The sequence below is a fragment of the Euprymna scolopes genome, chromosome 44, assembly GCF_053919585.1.
Source record: "Euprymna scolopes isolate OS-2025 chromosome 44, ASM5391958v1, whole genome shotgun sequence".
In the NCBI taxonomy this organism is placed as follows: Eukaryota; Metazoa; Mollusca; class Cephalopoda; order Sepiida; family Sepiolidae; genus Euprymna; species Euprymna scolopes.
The window spans coordinates 53,183,123-53,206,728 of NC_136525.1; the positions used below are offsets into that span (position 1 = coordinate 53,183,123).

At 35.3% G+C, this 23,606-nt stretch overlaps 1 protein-coding gene across 1 annotated transcript in view; it reads right to left on the bottom strand.

Moving 5' to 3' along the window:
- The window catches only part of LOC145268613 (neuronal acetylcholine receptor subunit alpha-10-like), a 106,299-nt gene extending 85,717 nt beyond the window's left edge, over nt 1–20,582 (bottom strand). The window contains exon 1 of the mRNA XM_080124082.1: nt 20,109–20,582. The gene's annotated coding sequence lies outside the window, so the exon portion shown is untranslated. The remainder of the gene's footprint in view (nt 1–20,108) is intronic.
- Between the last annotated feature and the right edge of the window lie 3,024 nt (nt 20,583–23,606).

Here is a 23,606-nt window from a genome sequence, read left to right on the forward strand (position 1 = left end):
ACAGGGTATGGCACGATGGTCTTCTAAGGAAAATTAGATCATATGGAATCACTGGAAGAATTCATAACGTAATTAAATCCTTCTTAAGTAATAGAAAAATCAAAGTTGTCCTCGACGGACGTACATCCAAACAATATGACATAAATGCGGGAGTGCCTCAGGGGTCTATCCTTGGACCTCTATTGTTCCTGATATTTATAAACGACCTCCCTGATAATATTGTTTCGGAGATGGGTATATTTGCCGATGACACCACTCTCTATAACAGATATGAGGGGAAAACAAATGAACACATATCCAAGAAAATGGCAGAAACACTAGAGGATGACCTCCAATCCGTAGTGGAATGGGGACAAAAATGGTTGGTCTCATTCAATGCTGCTAAGACTAAGCTTGTTTCCTTCAATAACTACAAGAAACCTTCTCTACCACCAATAGCAATGGCCAAGAACACATTGCCTGAAAGTACTTCTTTTAAACTCCTCGGCCTAACGTTTACAGGGAATATGAACTGGAATAGATACATTGAGAGCATTGCCAAGGCTGCTGCAAGGAAGGTTGGCTCCCTCTACCGTGCTAGAAAACTACTTACGCCTGCCAGTATCCTATACCTCTATAAGGCAACCATTCGCCCATGTATGGAGTACTGTTGTCACATCTGGGCTGGTGCATCTGCTGCTTGTCTCTCGCTCCTGGACAGGGTTCAAAAAAGAGTCGCAAACCTGATAGGTCCTGAACTGTCATCTGGGCTTCAACCTCTGTCCCATCGACGAGATGTTGCATCCCTCTGCCTGTTCTACAAATACTTTAATGGTGAATGCTCTGACGAACTGCAAACACTTGTACCTCCCCGACGTAACTACCCCCGACAAACCCGACAAGCTACTAAGTCTCATCCCTTTACAGTGGAGATCCCTAGGTGCAAGAAAGCCTTTTACTCCAATAGTTTCTTCCCCAGAACTGCGGGTCTTTGGAACTCCCTTCCGGGATTCTGCTTTCCCAACTGCAATGATATGCAGAAGTTCAAGTGTAATGTTAACAAACATCTTTCTACTCTTCTCCCTTCATAATGACCCCGCTAATTAATTCCCTAATAGTAGCCCCCTGCTTCAAAGTGGCACTGTGCCTTGTTTGGGGTGAAAATTGAATAAAAAAATAAAAAAAATAAAAAAAAAAAAAAAAATGACGAATTCCTAATTTCTGCGCTCCAATGCGTTTTCTGGAGTATGACATATTTCCATGACGAGTATGTACACCGTAAAGATTTTTCTGTGTTTTTGTTTTTCAATGTGCAATACTGAATATGTACCTTTTATTTTTATTAGTTAAAAAAATAAAAACTACTTGATCAATTTACATGATTTTTGGAGTATGACATATTTCCATGACAAGTATGTACACCGTAAAGATTTTCTGTATTTTTGTTTTTCAATGTGCAATACTGAATATGTACCTTTTATTTTTATTAGTTAAAAAAAATAAAAAATAAAAACTACTTGATCAATTTACATGATTTTTGGAGTATGACATATTTCCATGACGAGTGCGTACATCGTAAAGATTTTTCTGTATTTTTGTTTATCAATGTGCAATACTGAATATGTACCTTTTATTTTTATTAGTTAAAAAAAATATAGAAAAATAAAACTACTTGATAAATTTATGATTTTTGGAATATGACATCTTTCCATGACGAGTACGTTCATCATAAAGATTCTTCTGTATATTTGTTTTTAAATAAGTGTAATTCTTAATATGCACCTTTTGTTTTTATTAGTTTAAAAAAAATATAAAAAGTACTTAATAAATTTACGTGATTTTTAGAATATGACATCTTCTTTCCATGACGAGTACGTACATCATAAAGATTCTTCTGTATTTTTGTTTTTAAATAAGTGCAATTCTAAATAAGCCCACGTTACTTCCGCTTAGTCTTAATCCACTGCAGAACGGAGATCATTAACTAAGGTTTCAGCCATTACCTTGATATGTGTACATTCGGTTATTCCCCATGTTCTCCTTTACTCATCTTTAATTTTTTTTTATCAGTTTGTTGCCAGAAATTCATCCGTCATATCTATATCTATATTATTATTATTTATTTATTATTTTTTAAACAGATGAACGATAAAAACGAAGCAGTAAATTGTCTATGGCAACATAGCGCAGTGGATTAGGACGCTGGACTGAAATGCATAAGGTCCAAGGTTCGAATCTTACCAACAGTCAAGCTACGCTGAAGAGGAGTAAGGCTCCAAAACACGCGTGTCCGTAGATTACTGTTTTAAAAAATAATAAATAAATAAATAATACGTCCAAATAAAAAATGGGCGACTTTCTAAGAAAAACACCGGTTCTCCGAGACATAGACATAAAAATCAAAACAAAAACCACTTATATTATTATATAAAAGTTACTGTGTGTGTGTGAAGCCTAAATATCAGCTGACGTGATATTATAAACGAACACGGATGGAATTTGATGAACGACATTATTATTATTCTTATTTTTTTTTTGTTGTGTGTGTGAATTAGTCCATTGGGCAAATTATTCTTCATAATATATAATACTCAATAGAAGATTGATTCTTTAATAATACATACGCAATCTGCATAAATTAAAATATCATGTTTAAGCGTATTGTATGACTGGGCAACGATGGTTAACAGGTCCTGCTAGTATATAATACTCAATAGAGGATTGATTCTATAATAATACATACGCAATCTGCATGAATTAAAATATCATGTTTAAGAATATCGTATGATCGTGCAATGTTGTGCTGCCAGCTAATCTTATATATTCCAACCGAGAGATCTTTTTTAAAATTCTAATCGTCTCTTGAAGTGCAAATGTTTGAATCTCTCTTGCACTTGGCTCACCAGGTATATTTGCCACATTGTTTTTGAAATTATGTTTCATGAGTCCAGTTGCTCCTATGATAACTAGAATGATAGAGATCTTCCTAAGATTCCAGTTTCTTTTTTCATGTCATACATAAGACGTTCGTATTTCGTTATCTTTTCCCTTTTCAGCTCTGTTTAACTCAGCATCATCCGTTCGTCATCCTATTTTTATTATTAATAAGGATGGGAAAGAGGCGAGTCCTACTGCTTGATCCCTTAAAATAAGGATTATAAATATATTCATATAAATATGACGAATGTATTTTAGCGTCTGAAGAGTAGCTATTTTTGGAATATTTTAAAATAATATAATGTTTAAATTTTTCCAAATGGTTAAAAAAAAAAACAACAGCAACAACAAATGTAACGCATAAAGAAATACACCATATTATGTTCTCATTCTACATTTTTTGTCTTCATTTTTGCAAAAATAATATATATATATATATATATGTATATGTATATATATATATATATATATATATATAAAAGTGAACGTGTCTGTCTGTCTGTCTGTGTACATTTCCCTACTCAACAACTCTGTCAATTTTTAGTCTATAGACTCGAAATTTGAAATACCGGGTACTGAGATTTGGGAAAATCGATGTGACGGGTGTCAGCCAGAAATTTGGCTGTTAAGGGGTCAAATTTCAACGATTTGACCTTTAAGAACTCTACCAAACTCCTCCGACAATTTTGGGTCTAGACACTTGAAATTTTAGATATAGGTTCCTTGAACCTGGATCTAACTTAATAAAGTGATTTGAGCCCGAAACTATAAATTTTAAGGAGTCATAATAGGGGTCAAATTAAAAAAAAATTTACTCTTTTTTTTTTTTTTTTTGCTCAGCATACACCTCCAAACACCCGGGCAACGCCGGGCTGAAATGCTAGTATATATATATTTGTATTTTGTGTACAGAAAGTTGTTAGATGAGATAAGTTATTGGTACCGTCGGTTTCAAGCCGGATAATTAGGATCGTTTTAGATATCCATATCAAGCTCTCTTCAGCAAAAAAAGAGATGAGTATTGGCTGAAGAGAGCTTGATACGGATATCTTAAACGATCCTAATCATCGGACTTGAAACCGACGGTACCAATGACTTATCTCATCTAATAACTTTCTGTACACAAAATACAAAACATAAATACGCTCTTATTTTTCGTATTTTCCTTTTAATTGAGCACTCTGCTGGATTTCTTCCCCCCCCCCAAAAAAAAAAAAACTAATCATATACATATATATACGTATACTTCATTTACTCACATAAAAATAATATACGAAAGTATAAATTTATGCGTAAACTTTAAGTATTTACTTCAAAAGTGCTCAATACGTAGGCAGAGCTAGTTAGTAATTTATAAAATATATATAGCGATTAAGCTACACTGAATATTCCGCGTTTCATCCACTCTAGGATTCCTCAGGCTTATGTGCATAAGCCTGAGGAGTCCTAGAGTGGATGAAACGCGGAATATTCAGTGTAGCTTAATCGCCATATATATATATATATATATATATATATATATATATATATATATATATATATATATATATATAAAATAGGTTAAGAAATTCCAACGAAAGAAAGATTCATATTTAAATAAGGGAGTAGTCACCAACAATGTGTATTTGTTAACATTATTTTATTATTCCGTGTCTTGGTTTTTCATTGAGAATTATGTTTGGATCATTGTAATAATGTTTTTAAATCATTGAAATCGTTTTTACGCGCGTTTCAGACGGTCTGTACAAGCCTCCACCCCTTGGAAAAAACTTCAAATGAACTACGAAAATTGCCATTTTTACATCTCCAACACATTTGAAAATAATTTCTGACGAGGACGCTCTACAGAACGTCTGAAACGAGCGTAAAAACGATTTCAATGACTTAAAAACATTATTACAATGATCCAAACATAATTCTCAATGAAAAACCAAGACACGGAATAATAAAATAATGTTAACAAATACACATTGTTGGTGACTACTCCCTTATATAACTACTTCATTTATTCGCATAAATTTAATATATGAAAGTATAGATTTATGCGTAAACTTTAAGTATTTACTTCAAAAGTGCTCAATACGTAGGTAGAGCTAGTTAGTAATTTATAAAATATATATGTAGCTTAATCGCCATATATATTTTATAAATTACTAATATATATATATATATATATATATATATATATATATATATATATATATATATATATGTCTTTCTGCATGCTGTGTAATAAATTTCAGAGTCATCAGAGCCTGACCATATCGTATCACACAACCTCCGTGCTGCATGAAAAGCAGGTCAGTGACAAAGAGGGACTTTAAGACAACGAGGGACGCCTCCCACCCCCACCCGTAGCTGTTTTACTCCCCTTCCCTCACTCCTCCACCCACTCACGTAAACCTGCTGACAAAACACGAAGCCTTGTACAAATAAACAATTTCCTCAAGCAGTCTGGGAATATTTTTAGTGCAAAGTTTGTTTTTTTTTTTACTCAGGGATCACAACTTATCAAGGCCCATAGGCCACTCGAGGATAAGGATTAATGGCAATGTGATTATAGCGTAGTAAACATAAGTAGTGGGAATTTTGTAAATTAGATTACTTAAGGGGACGGTTCATCAAGAACTTGTTTATGTTGGACTTGAAGACAATCAGATTGTAGTCAGCTGGAAAGCAGGCAATCGGAAGAGAGTTCCACAGGCGTGCAGTTCTAAGAAAGAAACTTTGTTCATGGAATATACATTTAGATAATGGAAGAATGATTGTATGGTATTGTACATCGTCGTCATCATCATCATCACAATCAATGCGCTTAAACGTGATATTTTAATTTATGCAAATTGCGTATGTATTTTTATAGGATCAATCCTCTCCTCATCATCAAGGGATTGATGGCTATGTCTCTCTCTCTCTCTCTCTCTCTCTCTCTCTCTCTCTCTCTCTCTCTCTCTCGGCATTCATGAATTCATTGTTGCTCAGACTGTTGCAATATTTTGGTGTTTTTAATGGGGTAGTTATTTAAATGCTACCCACCTCAGCATTATGTAGCACAAGGCTGGAAAGTGGGAACCCCGCAGGCTCCCCTAAAGGAGGGGCACTCCTGCAATTTTAAAAATTGCCTGAGTAACCCCGTCGGCATTCCCCGGTCAGGGCGCCTCAGGCAGCAAGCAATAAACTTGCCCCACCAGAAAGCCCGGTGGTAAGGCCTGGGAGGGTGGACCTCCTAGGTATTACCCAGGCAGTGTACCTCAGTCCAACAGGTGCTGGGCCGGTTCCCGGACCCTCACCTATTGGGCTGAGTGTCAAGTGACGAATCCTTGACGTGTACTACCCTGTCTCCCTGCAGCCGAAGCCGCTAGGAGGCACATCCCATCAAAACAGTGTTTTTAATGGGGGATGATCCCACACAGTCGGACGATTCTATTTATAAACGATGCTGTTAAGAACTGACGAATGAAATTAATTCACGTTCTGCTACCAACCAATCAGAAACCAGAATTGCTTCATAAATATTAAACCTTTTCTGGAGCAATTTCACATGTTCTTTTCCCGGGTTTCGACACGGTAAGAATATTTTGTTCTGTGGAACTGTCTACTACAAACAAGTCACCTCCCAGGACATGTGTGTAACAGCAAACCATCTGAAACTCAAAATGGTTTACACTTCTAGAGGTTATGGGCCCAGCATGCTTCCACTGCACGATCAACGTATGTTTCTCGCTATCGTCCTCTGCTTCTACCTACGATATTTCTCGTCAAACTAATCTGTTCTATTCTGTAGACATGACTCATGAATCTCATTTGTCTTTTTCGTACTGTTCTTATTAGAAACCTTTCTGTGTTTGCCATTTCTAATCAATCCAATCTTGGATATTATGTATCACGAGGAATAATTTGCCCGCTGGACTAATTCGCAAAAACTTTTTTTAAAATAAAATAAAAAATAAATGGATGGATGGATGGATGGATGGATGGGTGGTGGTGGTGGTAATAGTAGTAGTAGTAGTAGTAGTAGTAGTAGTAGTAGTAGTAATAATAATAATAATAAGAAGATGATAATGTCTGTTATACCGGCCTTCCTTGAACAGAGGAATTTACACCGATTAGCACTATAAATAGCGCTAGTAATTCCAACACCGGTGAGAGAGATGCGACTGCACTTCAACTGCTAGCCGAGTGCCCAGCAGATATACACGCTTTCCTATCTTTGTACATTATTGTTAATACACTTGTTCCTTAACCGAACCTCGACTTGATTGTTCTTATTTTCACTGTTGTTCCACGACACAACAATGTCGTTCATCAAATTTTGTCTGTTTGTTTGTTTATAATATCACGTCAGCTGATACTTGAGCTTGGAAAAGTCACTTTTGATTAATGTTTATTTTCTAAAATATGCAAACAAAGAAATAATTTGCGGCGATTTTAAATGGTTCCGCTTCTTTTATCGTAAATTGAACTCACTAATAAGAAATAATTAAAATAAAATGGTGAGATACACCCGGGCTTGAACAGGGGACCATTCGATCCGTAATCAAATGTTCTACCACTAAGCTATATCTCCAGATTATAATAGATATGTTTGAAAAAAAATTTTTTTTCTTTTAGGGAAAATCGTAGCATGGATGTTGTGTTCTTTTGCTTAAGGAAAAAGTTTATATATCTATTTTCACTTATATATATATATATATATATATATATAATTAATTATTATAGTACAAAATAATTATGACAGCCCCTTTAAGAAATTCGTTTCTGATCATTGAGCACTTCCAGTTGAATTAAAAGTCGGTCAATTTAGCTCTTATTCATAGATCATCGTATAACGATTAGATCACTGTCTGACTGACGTAAATGAACAGTTAAAATTAAGATGTTTAAATTCAACGTTATTTCACGCGGTTAATGGCTAGGTCTCCGCTAATCGAGCCAGAGATGTTTCATGTTGCGGGGTTCGAATCGTTCGACTGGTATTAATCGTGACACCCTGCACTGAAGATTCCCGAAAGGATGAAACACTAGTGTCTGTAGGTATTTAATTATTATTGTAAAAAATAATTAAAATATATATATATAATATATATATATATATATATATATATATATATATATATATATATATATATATATATAAGTGAATTTGTCCGTTTGTGTACATTTCCCTACCAAATTACTATGTCAATTTTCAGTCTACAGACTTGAGATTTGATTTTCAAAACGCTATCAAACTCCTTCGCCAATTTTAGGTCTAAACACTTGAAATTTTAGATGTAGGTTCCTTGGACATGGATAAAACTTTTTAACCTGATTTGAGCCGAAAACAGTAAATATTAAGGGGTCAAAATATTTAGACCAAAAATGACTGAAAGGTTAAATTAAAAAAAAACAAAGCTGTAACCTCTCAGTCAATTTTTCGTCTAAACATTTAAATTTTTTACCTAACGTGTATTCAGACATAGGGCAAGCTTTTAAATCTGTTTTTGGCCGAAAATTTGGTTACCAAGGGATCAAACCTAAAAAGATTTGACCTTTGCGGTCTCTAGCAAACTATTCAGCCAATTTTGGGTCTAAACATTTGAAATTTTACATAAAGGGTATTCAGACATGCAGCAAGCTTTTTAAATCAGTTTTTGGGTGAAAATTTGGCTGCAAAAGGTCCAAGTTGAAAGAGTTGACCTTTGCAGACTCCACTAAACTCCTCCGCGAATTTTGGGTTTAAACACTTGAAATTTTAGATGTAGGTTACCTGGACACAAGTCAAACTTATATATATATATATATATATATATACACACACACATAAAGTTATGAAGAGTACATAGGACCTGAACAAAGCTGGACTGAATTGCTATTAACAATAAAAATAGCTGAAATGGCGACATCGCTTATGTTTTTATTTATCCCCCTTTTCTTTTAAAAAAAGTCGATTTTCTCGAAATATTATAATACCTCCACCAACACGGTTACATCAAACAGTAAGTTCATATTTACTGATTTGTATTGTGATCATCTTGAAAAATAAATGGATATACGAAGTTAAATAAAATAACAAAAACAAAAAAGACCTTCGTTTGTCCTTTTTTGTTTATACGTCACAGCAATAGTACAGCCTGTTCCCTGCATTGCTATAGCCTTCTTATACTCTTCCATATCTATTTACCAGCAATGCTTCAAGCAAACTATTTTTCTCTGTTAAAAAAAATTATAATATAGCCATGTTTACAACTCTTGGTCATGAAAACACTTTTTCGGTGCCTAAACCTAAATGTGGATTCCATGAACACTGTTTCTTTCCCAGAACTATCCGCCTGTGGAACTGTTTCTTCTGGTCTACTTCCCAGCTGACTACAATATTTTCGTCTTCAAGTCCAATGTAAACAAGCTCTTGTTAAATCGTCCTCTTAAATAATCTGATTATACCAAATTTCTACTACTAACGATTACTATGCTTTTGCCTCAATGACTAACCTACACGCACTAACCCTTATCCTCAAGTGGTATGCCGGCCTTAATAAGTGGTGACTATTTTGTAAAAAAAAAAAAAAAAACGAAAAAAAGTTCTATTATATAAAATTCACTTAGTGTGTATGCGCGTTCCTTTCTCATAGGTTCCGAAATGGCTGAACCTACTTTCTGCAAATTTCACACAATTTATGTTATATGTCTGGCAGTGTTCTAAGATAGGTTTTGTACAGAAATTCATCTTTTATGTATCGAAAATCGAAAAAAAAAATCCGATCTTAAAGATAGCTTTTCTCTCTTATGGATAAAAAAGAATAATTTTATGTTAAACTGGACAAGGGAGATAATAAAATTTCAGCAAATCATTTCTTCTAAAGAAATCTAGTTTGAAAATTGATTTCAATGAAGTTATGAATTTGTGTTCTGTCCCGCCTACAATCTTTTTAGTAAGCTTTTTTTTTTTTTAATTTTTTTTACACAGTGATCACCACTTATAAAGGCCCGGAAGCCACTCAGGGATAAGGGTTATTGCGAGTACATTACATTAGTGAGGAGATTTTATGAAGTGTTTACTTAAGGGGGCGGTTCATTATGAATTTGTTAACATTAGACTTGAAGACATCCAAGTTGTAGTCCGGAGGGAAGCAGGCAGACGGAACAGAGTTCCACAGGCGTGCAGTTCTAAGAAAGAAGCTTCAATAATCCTGATAATACACACGTCCGTTCTCATAACACGCTTTCAACTCGCCGATCGTATCCTTTTACTGCTTTCTTTTATGCATCTTCCATAATCCAATTTGCCATAGAGTTTGCGTTACTCATACGTGATCGTCAAAAGCGACGTCGCCATTTCAGTTTTAAACAACCGTGATTTGATTCGCTTTTTATTCCTCTATGATTTTACCTGTTCATATTTGACTTTTAATTGAAATATTCTAGTGTTCACGTCAATTTAAAAAAAAATAACTTCAAATTGAGAAAGTCCGCACAATGGAAAATTATTATTTAAATATAACTTTAAGAAATTAATGCAACACAAATACAACAGGAACACAATAAACTAGTAAATATTTAGTAGCATTAAACGGATATCATAATGTTACAGAATGGATTGAGAGAGAGAGAGAGAGAGAGAAAGAGAGAGAGAGGTGAGTAAACGTGGAGTGTAGACACGTTTACCAGAACCGAGGGTCAGCTGACCAAATTACGTATGCTTGACGTGGTCAGGTTGGCTAGATCTGTGAGACTGGATTTGGACTTTGAAGAAGACGGACGGCTTAATAGCTGTTCCCTCCCCTTCACTGGGGGTGGGGGACGCTGACGTGTTCAAAGCAAGCAAGATTCACTTCCATATTCTGTGTCGACATCTGGAAGGTAAATAAAAAAACTATAAAATCAATTCATCGTCTTGGGGTGATAAATCTTCGTCTAACAGGTACCAGTCTCCATCCAAGAGAAGATGAATTCCAGATGGATCAACATCGACGACACATGAAGTAAGATATGTCGAAGAAATATCATGTAACACACACACACAAAAGCATATGAACAATTAGATATGGACACACACAACCGCATATGAAACTAGACGATCATACGCCCACGGAATTCTTTTATGACACGCATAATCTCCTTTCATGCTAATAATAATCATTCCATGACAACAAATACAATTATGGTCCTCCCCTTTTCTGTTATACACCAAACGTCAATTTGGTGCCCCTCTATGATAACCCTAGTGATAACTTCAATGATAACTCTATGTAACAATAATACTTAGCTCGCTACACTTTTACAAAGGCCTATAAAAACATATCAGCCAAATTGGTCGAGAAGTTTCTGAGAATATATATAATATATGACTTCTTCATTTAATCACATAAATTAATATACGAAAGTATAATTTTATGCGTAAACTTTAAGTACTTACTACAACTTTAAGCTACACAGAATATTCTGAGTTTCATCCACGCTAGGATTCATCAGGCTGGATGAAACGCGGAATATTCTGTGTAGCTTAATTGTCATATATATTTTATAACTTATATATATATATATATATATATATATATATATATATATATATAGCAGACAGACTGACAAAAGAAATATTACATTTCTTTAAAAAAAAAAAAAAATGAAGTAAAAATCGGCAACAAACCTGAAAAATAGTGAGTCAACTACGATAACCATTAGGCCAGCTTGCCACGCTCTTTAAAAAGTGTTTGCATGCCTACTTATTCTAAACATAAGTAATCTGTCATGTGAACGATTCGCGCAAGCACAGTCGTGAAAAAGTTGCCAAACATAAAAATCCGATGATTCCCCGCGAACCAATTTTTCAATTTTGACCTCTTAGCAGCCTATTTTTTTTTTTGGGGGGGGGGAATAAAAATTGATTAAAAAGTTTTTCACATGTCTGAATACCCTATGTACCAAAATTTCAAGTTTGTAGATCCAAAATTCGTTAGGTATATAGGTTGAGAAGTGTCATCACCAAAATAACCCCCAACAAACTGAAGTAAAAAAAAAAACGCAAAGAAACTGAAATATGCGCATGCGAGTATTATGTTGTTTTTTTTAAACAGTTCACTTCTTGTAAGTAAAAAAAAAAATAAAAAATACTCGAACTGAGATCGAAATCAAAACCTAAAAAAAGTGAGTCAAGTACGATAACCATTAAGCAAGCTTGACATGATCTTTAACACATGTTTTTTTTAAACCGATTTATTCTCAACATAATGAATCTGTAATGTGAACCATTCAAACAGTTGACGAACAGATAAAACTTATGACCTCCATGTACTAATTTTGTCATTTTTACCTCTTAGCAACCCTTTTTTCTGGATGAAAGCCGATTAAAAAGTTTTCCACACGTCTGAATAGCATATATGCTATTCAGACGTAATTTCAAGTCTGTAGATGAAAAATTGGTTGCGTATATAAGTTGATGTACTAGTAGGGAGACCCAACGTTCACCGGGATTGAATGATTATCAACGAATATTTCACACTCCCATATTTTTTATTGTCATTGAAATCCGTGAAATCAACCGGGATGAAGTTTCACATGCCTCCATGCAGTAACTTAGTTAAAAAAAATATGTTATTCTACATCGCACTCTAGAGAACCTTCTGTTTCTTTTATAAAATTATTTTATATAAACTTCTTTCCAGTTAACGAAAAAAAATAAGTAAATAAACATTAAGAACTTTACACGCAGGGTTTGAACCTTTTTGCAAAAAAAAAAAAAAAAAAAAAAAAAAAAAAACACGTAAATTTTCAAGTCTTATAAAATTCTTTGCAATTAATGGAAACAAATTAAGAAATTTACTACAGACCACGTCATGCAAAAAAAAAAAACAAAAAAAAAACACGCTATCAACTTACCCACAGTAGAATTTTCACATGGCATTGTTCTATGATTATTGCTAAGCGACAACATGGAAAAAATGGCTTTACCAATGATAGATAAATTAAAATAACGCTTTCGATTATCGGTCATTATCAGGGGTTTTCTGGGACAAAACTTAACTAGGATCACTTCCAGACTTATGCACTAAAGTTATGTAAACTTTAAAGAAAATCTGTTCAGCCGTTTTGGAGTCTATAAGGAACGAACTCACACACACAGACAACGTTGCATTTCTATAATTGTAGAGATAGAGAAAAATTAATTTTTATTATTATTGAGCCGAGAAAAAGACCTTAATCCCCAATAGCCAAACCGTCATCTGTTTTAGTAAAAACAAACTTCCTGTCGACATATGCACGCAAACACAAAAAGAAACCGAATGGATTTGAAAAAAAATTTTTTTTTTTTCTTTTTACAATTAAAGATATTACTTTTAATCCGTTAAGAACGGCACTTAAAAAAAAATATGTCCCAAAGCGAATAAGAATTGCAAGTGGACAAACAAAGTGATGACAAGAAAACTTAACGGAACCGGTTTCAATTTGCCACAAGCAAACAACCTTTTAAAAAAACGGTAACGCAGACTGATTGTCGCAGACGTCTGTCTGGGTCACTTTGGACTTATGGTCCGGCGCTGAGTCCTGCTGCCACAACCAGGATCTCCCAGCGGCCACTTGATTGCGCTTGGGGGGGGGTCACCACGCTCTTCAGCACATCCAGGTACACTTGGGTGTTGATTTTCAAGCCGATTTCGAAGATGTAAGGTGGCATGATGTGACCCTCACTTGAAACCACACCAAAGACCATAACCTTGGCCGGAAACTTTTTTTTCATCATCCTGGGCATGTCCCTGTTATTTGTGGCAATCCAGCAATTCATTTTAAGGGTGCTGGCAATGGTCCTGTTGTCATAACTTGGATCGGTAGAGAGCATGAGTTCTACAGTGGCGCATCTCCGATCTCGCTTGTTGAACATTGTGCCACTTTAAGACATGATAGAAGGCTCCTATCGCTGTTGGAATTCGTACATATCTGGCCAACTAGTAGATGAAAAAAAAAAAAAAAAAGAAAAAGAAAAAAGAAAGAACTGGGTTTTCATCAAACGGAAATGGAATCATGTCATCTTTTCTTGTGCAACAATTTTATCATTCTGCCCTGTATAAGCAAAGCCGTATCAGACGTGGAAGTGCAAATCAACGGAGAATTGTTTCTGCAGGATTTCTTTGTGTATCTTCTAGTGTTGTCATGAGGAATCGGATTTGAAAGCTACAGTTTCGGTTTCGATTCTAGCTGATGGCACCCAAATACATTTTTTTTTGTCCCCTGACAAAAGGAGGGTGGACCTGTAAATTCACCCTTGTCCGTTTGTCCGTCCGCATTTTTCTCAATAACTACGCCTTGGAATTTTTTAAAATTTTGCACAAACATTAAACATGATATGAGTAAAAAAAGTAGCCAAACAGATTTTCCGGGAAAACTCCGGTTGGCCCCCTAGGGGTGCCTCTTGGGTTAAAATGGCTAAAATTGACACTTTTGTGCTTATTAAAAAAAAAAAAAAAAAAATTAAAAAAAAATTGATGCCTTGGATTTTTATAAAACTTTCTGAAAACTTGTAACTGATTTATTTCTATATAATTTTGCTTGTCTGTAGCACAGGGGTTCTTTTAGGGCTAATAAAAACACTCCATTTTTGGGACTTTTTTTTTTTTTTTTTTTTTTTTTACAAAGGCATCACCACATTATCAAGGCCCAGAGGCCACTCAAGGATAAGGGTTAAAGAGTGTACAGTAGAAATTGGTCAATATAGTAATCATTAGTAATGAAAATTTGGTAAATTTGATAACTTATATGGAATGGCTCATCAAGAACTTATTTACGTTAGACTTGAAGACAACCATATTGTAGTCAGCCGGAAAGCAGGAAAACGGAAGACAATTCCACAGGCGTGCAGTTCTAAGAAAGAAGCTTTGTTCATGGAATCTACGTTTAGGTTTAGGCACAGATAAAGAGTGGGGGAAATTATTGATAGTGTTTACAGCTAGACGAGTGTTTCTTGTGAAAGTTTGGCGACTATTTTACCATATTTGTCCAAAATTTTCTGTGTATGTCTGTTAAGCAGTTTTACATGGTGCTGAACTCAAATTTAAATATGTTAAGGCTTCGGGGACTTTTGGGGCTAAATGGCGGGGGGGGGCTAAATGATGGACTTAGTCATTTTTTTTTTTTTTTTTTGCATGGTGCAGAACTCAAAATTACATATGTTAAGGCCTAAAACTTCACCATTTGTTCATTTTTACCAGGATTTGACGTTCCCCGGTGACTTATGGGGCTAAATGGAAGGGGGGGGGGTCAATTGCTGAACTTAGTCATTTTTTTTTTATGCCTCGTTCGCTGTGCACTCACGGGGGACCACGCATGCTTCACTTGTTTTTATATATAGCTGAACGTCAAAATATTACCTTCTATTTTTTTAATAAATACGATCTCCTGATCGAATTATTTAGAATCTGGAAACCGTAACACACGTACGTACATACGTTTAAAGGTACTATGATGTTAGTATATAGATAGATAATTATTATTGGCTCACAAGGAGCTTTCACACAGGTCATCAAAGATCGCATTGAAAACAGCCTGTGGTGTTCCCTGGGATCTGAGTGACAACAAGTCTCCCCAAATTTCCAGTACTCTCCATCTCTTTCGATAACATTTGCAAATAAATCTGAATTATCGCAACAGCTGCTTGCCATTGATTTCTCGTTGGCAGCGGCCATTAGTCTTCACTGGAATTTGAGTGGCAATAAGCTTCCCAAGGTCCCAGTTCTCTTTGCACTTATACCGCAGAGGTTTGGTCAGTGCTCACTTCTCGGTCTTTCCTTCCTCCTTGACTCTACTTGGCTATTCGGGGGATGGGGTAGTGATGTGGTAATGTGGAGATGGGGGGGGGTAGAGAACTTATAGTTATTATTATTATTATTATTATTAGGAACATGTTTTACTATAGTCAACAAAACAAAATAAAAAAAATTAAATAAAAAGTATATGCCGCACATAAATGTTACCAAAGGCGAGATAAGTTATTCTTCTACCTACCTGGATAAGTTTTTGGTGTTTTAACTTATTTTAAAGCGTTTATTAAGTTTGAAGCACAAATAGTGCTGAACGTTTAAGTTAAAATGAAAAATAAAAGAGGGCGACATGGAGCGGTCACTTTTAGAGTCTCGACAATCGCTCAAAACTCGAAAATAGAACACAATACTGACAGAAATCCACCCAATAAATGTCACGGTAATATTTATTTAGTGGATTACTACAAGTATTTTTATTGATAATCACATAAAAATCGAAAATTAAATAAAATACTGATACAAATCCACCCAATAAATGTCACTATTTTTTTTTTCTTGTTTAAACTTAAGACTCGGCATCACTTGTATTTCAAAGTAAATAAACGCTTTAAAATGAGTTAAAACACGAAAACACTTATCCAATATGTAAAAGAGTAACTTATCTTGCATTTGGTAACATTTATATGTTACCAAATGCAAGATAAGTTACTCTTAACGTCAAAATATTATCTTCTATCCTCTAAGATTGGAGTACTTACACACTATGTGGAAGATACTGACAGTACAATTTACCACTCCCCGAATAATCATGGACTTCTCCCTGAGGAACAGAAAGGATGCAAAAAAGGAAAAAAGAGGAACACATGACCTGTTATATATGTTGATCAAAAGATCCTAAAGGAGGTTAAAAGTAGGAGAAAGAATTTAGCCATGGCATGGATCGACTGGATAATAGAATACCTAAAAATGTATAAAAATACCAAGCGGGATCACCAATGTAATAGAAAATGCAATGAAAACATGGAGACTGGAATTGACAGCTGATGGACAACACATAACAGAAATTAACACTCAAAGAGGCATCTTCCAAGAAGATTCACTATCGCCATTACTGTTCATCATAGCCATGATGCCCTTGAATAATATTCTGAGAAAGTGCTAAGCCAGATACAAGTTCTCTAATAAAGAGGAAAAAATGCACCACCTGATGTACATGGACGATCTGAAACTTTTTGCAAGGACCAAAAAGAAGCTAGAGACACTAATTAACACTACCAGGATCTTCAGCCAAGATATCCAAATGGAATTTGGAATTGAAAAGTGCGCACTGCTAGTTATAAGAAAGGGAAAACCGGAGCTGACAGAAGGCATGGAACTATCCAACCAAAGAGCACTAGGGGAACAAGACGCCTATAAATACCTAGGAGTTCTGGAAGCTGACACGATCAAAGCAACAGATATGAAAAAGAGAATTAGAAAGGAATACCTTAGGAGAACAAGAAAACTTCTGGAAACTAAATTATTTAGCAGAAACCTAATAAAAAAGGTATAACTACATGGGTAGTATCACTAGTAAGTGACTCTGGGCCGTTCATAGGGTGGACTATAGAACTGAGACAGTTTGATCAAAAGACTAGGAAACTCACGACCATGCACAACGCAGTACACCTGAAGGACGATGTTGACCGACTCTACGCGAAAATAAAATCTGGCGGGAGGGCACTAGTTTGTGAATGACACCAAAAAAAAAAAAAAAAACTGGAAAAATACATAATGCAAAACATGGGAAGAGAAACAACTACACGCAAGATTCTCAAGGATAACAAAAGATGAGTATAATGAAAACACCTGGACATGGATGTGAAAAGGACACGTAAACTGAGAAACTGAATCCCTAATAACGGCAGCACAAGATAACTCGATAAGAAACAACCACATCAAAGCAAAGATCAACAAAACACAAGAAAACAGCAAATGCAGACTCTGTGGACAAAGAGACGAAACGATAGACCATATAGTAAGTGAATGCAGCAAACTGGTCCAGAAGGAATACAAGAACAGACACAACCAATTGGGAAAAGCAGTACACTGAGAATTATGCAAACAACTGCATCTCGAATGTGCGGACAAATGGTACAAGCATAAGCCGGCAACAGTATTTGAAAACGAGAATCACAAAATCCTATGGAACATGGACATATAAACGGATAACCCCATTCAAGCAAGAAGACGGGATGTCGTAATAATTAACAAGACAGAAAAGTCCTGCCAAATCGTAGACTTTGCTGTTCCAGCTGACCACAGGGTGAATATCAAAGAAAATGAGAAACGGAGCAAATACACAGAGCTAGCCAGAGAGTTGGAAGGGATATGGATGATAAAAAAAACCAAGAGAGTACCTATAATAGTAGGAGCACTAGGAACAATTCTGAAAAAACTTTGAAAAAAGAATGGGAGAAATTGGAATCAGAGGAATGACTGGAAAAACACAACGGATAACAATAATAAAAACAGCTGAAATATTAAGGAAAACCCTTGAATGTGGAAACCAACACACATGATCCACATGCACGGGCTACAGAAGCTACTGCAGGGACAAAACATGAAGAAGCGTTACATGGAACCAAGAATATTGAAGATGCATATCCATAAGTTCTCTATCCCGTCCCCCATCCCCTCCAATTACCCAATCACTGCCTCCTCCCCCAAAGAATGATGCCAAATAGCCGAGAAGGGTCAAGGGCGATGGAAATAACGAGGAGAGAGCACTGACCAGACCTCCGCTGGACAAGTGTGAAGAGAACTGGGACCTTGGGGAGGCTTATTGCCACTCAAATTCCAGTGGCGACCAATGGCTGCTGCTAGCGAGAAATCAATGGTAAGTGGCTGTTGCGATAATGCAAATTAATTTGAAAATGATATCAGAAGAGGTGGAGAGTACTAGAAAACGGGGGAGACTTGTCACCCAGCTTCCAGGGAACACCACAAGTTGTTTTCAGGGAGAGATCCTTTATGACCGGTGTGAAAGCTCCTTGTGAGCCAATAATAATAATAATGATATAATAATAATAATAATAATAATAATAATAATAATAATAAATAAAAATAATAAATAATAATAAGGGGTTGTTTTACAATCCACAGGCGTACGAAAAAATGGTCAATAAAAAAATATATAGCAAATAATGTTACCAAAGGCAAGATAATTTACTCTTCTACCTACCTGGAAATTTTTTTAGTTGTTTTACTCACTTTAAAACGTTGATTCGGTTCGAAAATCATGCAGTGTTTATCGAAAGGTGCGAACAAGAAAAATGGCGAGCTGACCCCTTAAATATGTGAAGTTTGGAAAATGAGTTAAAACTAAAAAAAAATCTACAAAATGCTGTTAGAAACCCACCCAATATATGTCACGGTAACATGGTTTCTTACAGTATTTTATATAAGTTTTTATTTTCAACTCATTAACTATAAGGTACAAAAGTTGGACGCTATTAAAATGCAATCTAAAATATGCGTTCCGAGTTATGTCCCCTGCGTGTGAACTCTTCACCGTCCACTTTATAACATCTAAGAAAAATACTGTGCTTGTAGAGAGAGTCAACAGATAGTTTTTTGTTTTTTTTTAATATGTCGTTTTAAGCAAATACAACAGTACTGATTTAAATTGCCATGTCGAAAATAGTAATATGTCCCAAAATTACGAAAATCCATCCAACTGCTATTGTGGTTGTAGTTAAAAAAAAAAAAGAAAGAAAGAAAGAAAGAAAGTCCATCGTTATGGTCTTTAAAAAGTCCGCCATTAAAGTGTCGAAAAGGGAGATCCGTACGTCCCCTGTATTCGCAATCTTCAAGGTGGTTACATCGATGTGAAATGCAATTTTCTCCCAATTTTCCGTAAAAATTACTTTTAACTAGAAATAACTTTTTACTCGATGAATTTTCGCAATTTTGGGATAAATTACTACTTTCGGCATAACAAGTAAGTACTGTTGTTTTGGTAAATGTGTGCTTTAGCGGCGTAAATTATAAATTGCTTTTGCTTAAAACATAAAAAATATCGATCTGTTTATTTTATTTTAACAAACACAAAGATACAATTTTACTCAATTTTTCATAAATATTACTGGTACTTGTGCATGTGCACTTATTGAACCCTGCTGAAATAATAACGTTATTATTTTAAAAGCCATTCTTAACATGGGGAGGGTGTTTTGTACCTATTCTGTACTTTAACCTTACAATTGAATAAAAAAAATATATATATATATATCATAAAACTTTAATTAAACTTGAAAATACGATTTTAAAAATAGCGCGGCACGCGGCAGTCTCTGCAATCTCTGCATTAGCACCAAAAAGTCTGCCCACTATCTTAACAAGCACCGAAATCTTTGATGCATTATGCAACGTACGCGCCCCTGCTGTATAAAAGAACAAAAACAAGAAAATGTGATCACTAACCGGGAGCGAAAGTTACTTCAGTGGTTTTTGTGAGTCGTTCTGTCGTTCGCCGCCACAACAACGGGAAATGTGGAGTTGTTGACAATTTCTAACCGTTTGAATTGGGGGAAGTGAATGAGGTCGAACGGTTGTTATGGTAATACGAGTAGGTTTTAGGCTGAGTGTGATGGAGGGTAAACGGCAGGGGTGGAGGAGTTGTCCCTTTTGGTTGGGAATAAGATGCAATTGTTATCATCATCTTTTTTTATATTATTATTATTATTATTATTAGTAGTAGTAGTAGTAGTAGTGGTGGTGGTGGGTACTTTACTTTACCTACATGCATTCTCCTTCACCCCCCCCACCCTCTAGTTTTTATCAGTCAGAAACGCGGGTGGTGTTTTTTTTTTTTTTTTTTTTTTTTGAGGCGCTATTGGTTGAAACCAGGGAATCCTGGATTTACCAGGCGTTTTGCAACTCGGTGGGGGTTGGGGTAAAGTTGGAGTGGGGGGGGATTGCTCTGTTTTCTCATTTTTTTATTTTTATTTTTAACCAGAAAATATATTATATATATATATATATATATATATATATATATATATATATATATATATATATATATATATATATATATATATAATAAACAAAAAAAAAAACAGAATTAGTTTCGCGAGGGAAGGGGGTGTTACCCAGCCAGGATGGAAGGAGAAAGTCCACCGTTATCATTTTTTTTTTTTTTTTTTTTTTTGCTCTCTCTTTAGATTTTCTCTAGTTTAAAGTAACATAATATAAACACCCCCTTCTCCCCAACACACCAGCAAAAAGACTTCCCCCCTAGGGAGGCGTCGCAGCCGTCGCACAGAGAATGATTTTTGGCATGTTAAGCGGGACGGCGCGCAGGAAATTTCACAGATATGAGATGTCGCTTTAGCAGCATTTAATGAAAAACGTCCCACGAATGGCAAAACAGAACCTTTTTTGGTGCTTCTATATTATACAAACGAAAAGAATATTGAATTTCAAATAAAACAAATGGCGCCTACATAATTGCCATGCCGCAAATAGTAACATATCCAAAAATTACGGAAAACGATGAGGTAAAAAAATAATTATTAATGAAAAACTGTTTTCGATGAAGTTTATATGGCGGGGGGGGGATACAATCTGTCCGACATTTTGAATTACGTTTGTCACGTGACGTAAGTAACAGAACTTAATTATCTCCCCTGTCAACTTTTTTTTTAGTAGTGATTTCGCTTCATTTACAAATTAATTTTTTTTTATTAATAATTATTTTTCTACCTTATCGTTTTTCGTAATTTTGGGATATGTTACTATTTAAGGCATGACAGTTACATAGATACAATTTGCTTTACTTGAAATTCAATATTTTTTTCGTTTATAACAACAACAACATGATTTTATTGAATTACCTACACCGTTCGGTGTAGGTGGCAGAAAGTTGGAAAGTGCCCGAGTTAGGAAAGGAGAAGTTAGAAATTTCGACAAACCCGCTTAGCAATAAGATCTCACCTCTTCACTTCTGATGTCTCTAAATGCCAGAAAACTTTCTATTCTAATAGTTTCTTCCCTCGAACAGCTAGACTTTGGAGTTCCCTTCCTGCTGCCTGCTTCCCTGGCTGTACTGATATCCAAAAGTTTAAATGTAGCATAAACAAATATCTTGTTGATCTTTCCTAGATAACCCGAATAGTAGCCCCTTACGTCCAAGTGGCGATATGCTTTGTAAGGGGAGGGGGTGAACATGAGTTAAAAAAAAAAAAATGATTTTTATCACTTTACTATTTATCATCTTACTAGCGGACGTACTGGCTGTTGCACGGGTATCAAACAATCTTGATCCTATATTGTATTATCTATCTATATATCTATAAAAGTGAAAGTGTCTGTGTGTGTGTGTGTGTGTCTGTCTGTGTACATTTCCCTACGCAATACCTCTGTCAATTTTCAATCTACAGGCTCGAAATTTGATATACAGGATACTGAAATTTTGTGAAAATCTTTGTAATCCATTTTTCGGCCAGAAATTTGGCTGTCAAGGGGTCAACGTTGAGAGCTCTACCAAACTCCTCCGACAATTTCGGGTCAAACACTTGAAATTTTAAATATAGGTTCCTTGGACATGGATCTAACTTAATAACTTGATTTGAGGCCAAAACAATAAATGTTAAGGGGTCATAATAGGGGTCAAAGTTTAAAAAAATTTGACCTATGTGGTCTCTACCAAATTACTCAGACAATTTCTGGTCTAAATATTTGAAATTTTACATAAAGGGTATTCCAAGATAGGGCAAGCTTTTTAATCGGTTTGGGTCGAAAATTTGGGCTACAAATATATAAATGTATGTATGTATGTATCTTTGCATGTCTGCTTAAAACTTTCGACAGAGGCGACGGATTTTCACAAGATCAGAATCGTTTTGAAGCTCGACCCTTCAGACGACAAATACCGAAAAATTGGCTAAAAACATTAATTTATTCAACCTCAACTGGGCACTTTTCTACAGGGAGGGGTCGCTTTCTTCGTCGATATTTTCGAAAGTCATCCCCTCTTTTCGATTGTCTAGCCTTAATTTAAACCTACGTCACTGCCGGTTTGGCGGTGGTCGTAACAGCAAAGACGTCACGTTTTTTTTTTTTCACGTTCTCTTCCTCCTTCCTACTAGCATTCTTTTTTTTATTTTTTTGCTCAACATACACCTCCAAACACCCAGGCAATGCCGGGCACCCATGCTAGTATAATCTGATTTTATGACGATAAATGTGAAAGAAAAAGAAAACGATTAAATTTGTATTAGTTAAAGTAAGTAAAGTGATTGACCATATCTGGGGGCGACCTGAAGGCTCCTTTTTTTTTTTTTTTTTTAAATATTAGTTACTACATTTACATGGCGTGGTCCAACCTTCTCTTTAGGGTAGATGGGCTTCTCTTAAGCTGTGGTAGGCAACCCATCTAGTGATGGCGTCACTAAAAAAAATAAAAAATAAAAAATACCCTTGATAGCCTTGGCGAAGCATCAAGCATTCAGCTACGGACAATATTTGAATTACACAACAAATTCGTGTAGTGAGTTCAATCCCGACTGCGGCTGCATGTTACATCTTTTTTTTTCTTTTTTTTTTATCAAGTACGTTGAAATCAACTGATATCTGAGAAAGGTATGAATCTATTTGTTCCGTCTGTTCATAGGTTAAATAGCATTGTTTTTTTTTTTTTTTTTTTTTTTTTTTTTTTTTGTAGTAACAATGTCTTGCGAATCTTTTAATGGTTGTGATTGATCAGCAAAGAATTGGTAATTGGGATCTTTCCATTATTGCAACACATACCTAGGGGTTCACGAGTCTATTTCTTGGCATCGCAATGTTCACACAGTAATGCTATGGACCCTATAGTAACAACGTCTCGCGAATTATAAACATAATTAGGGCTGTAATTGAATGCAGCCATTTTCCGATCTCCCGGATTAAAAGGGCGTAGTCTAAATTCTTGATACCTGA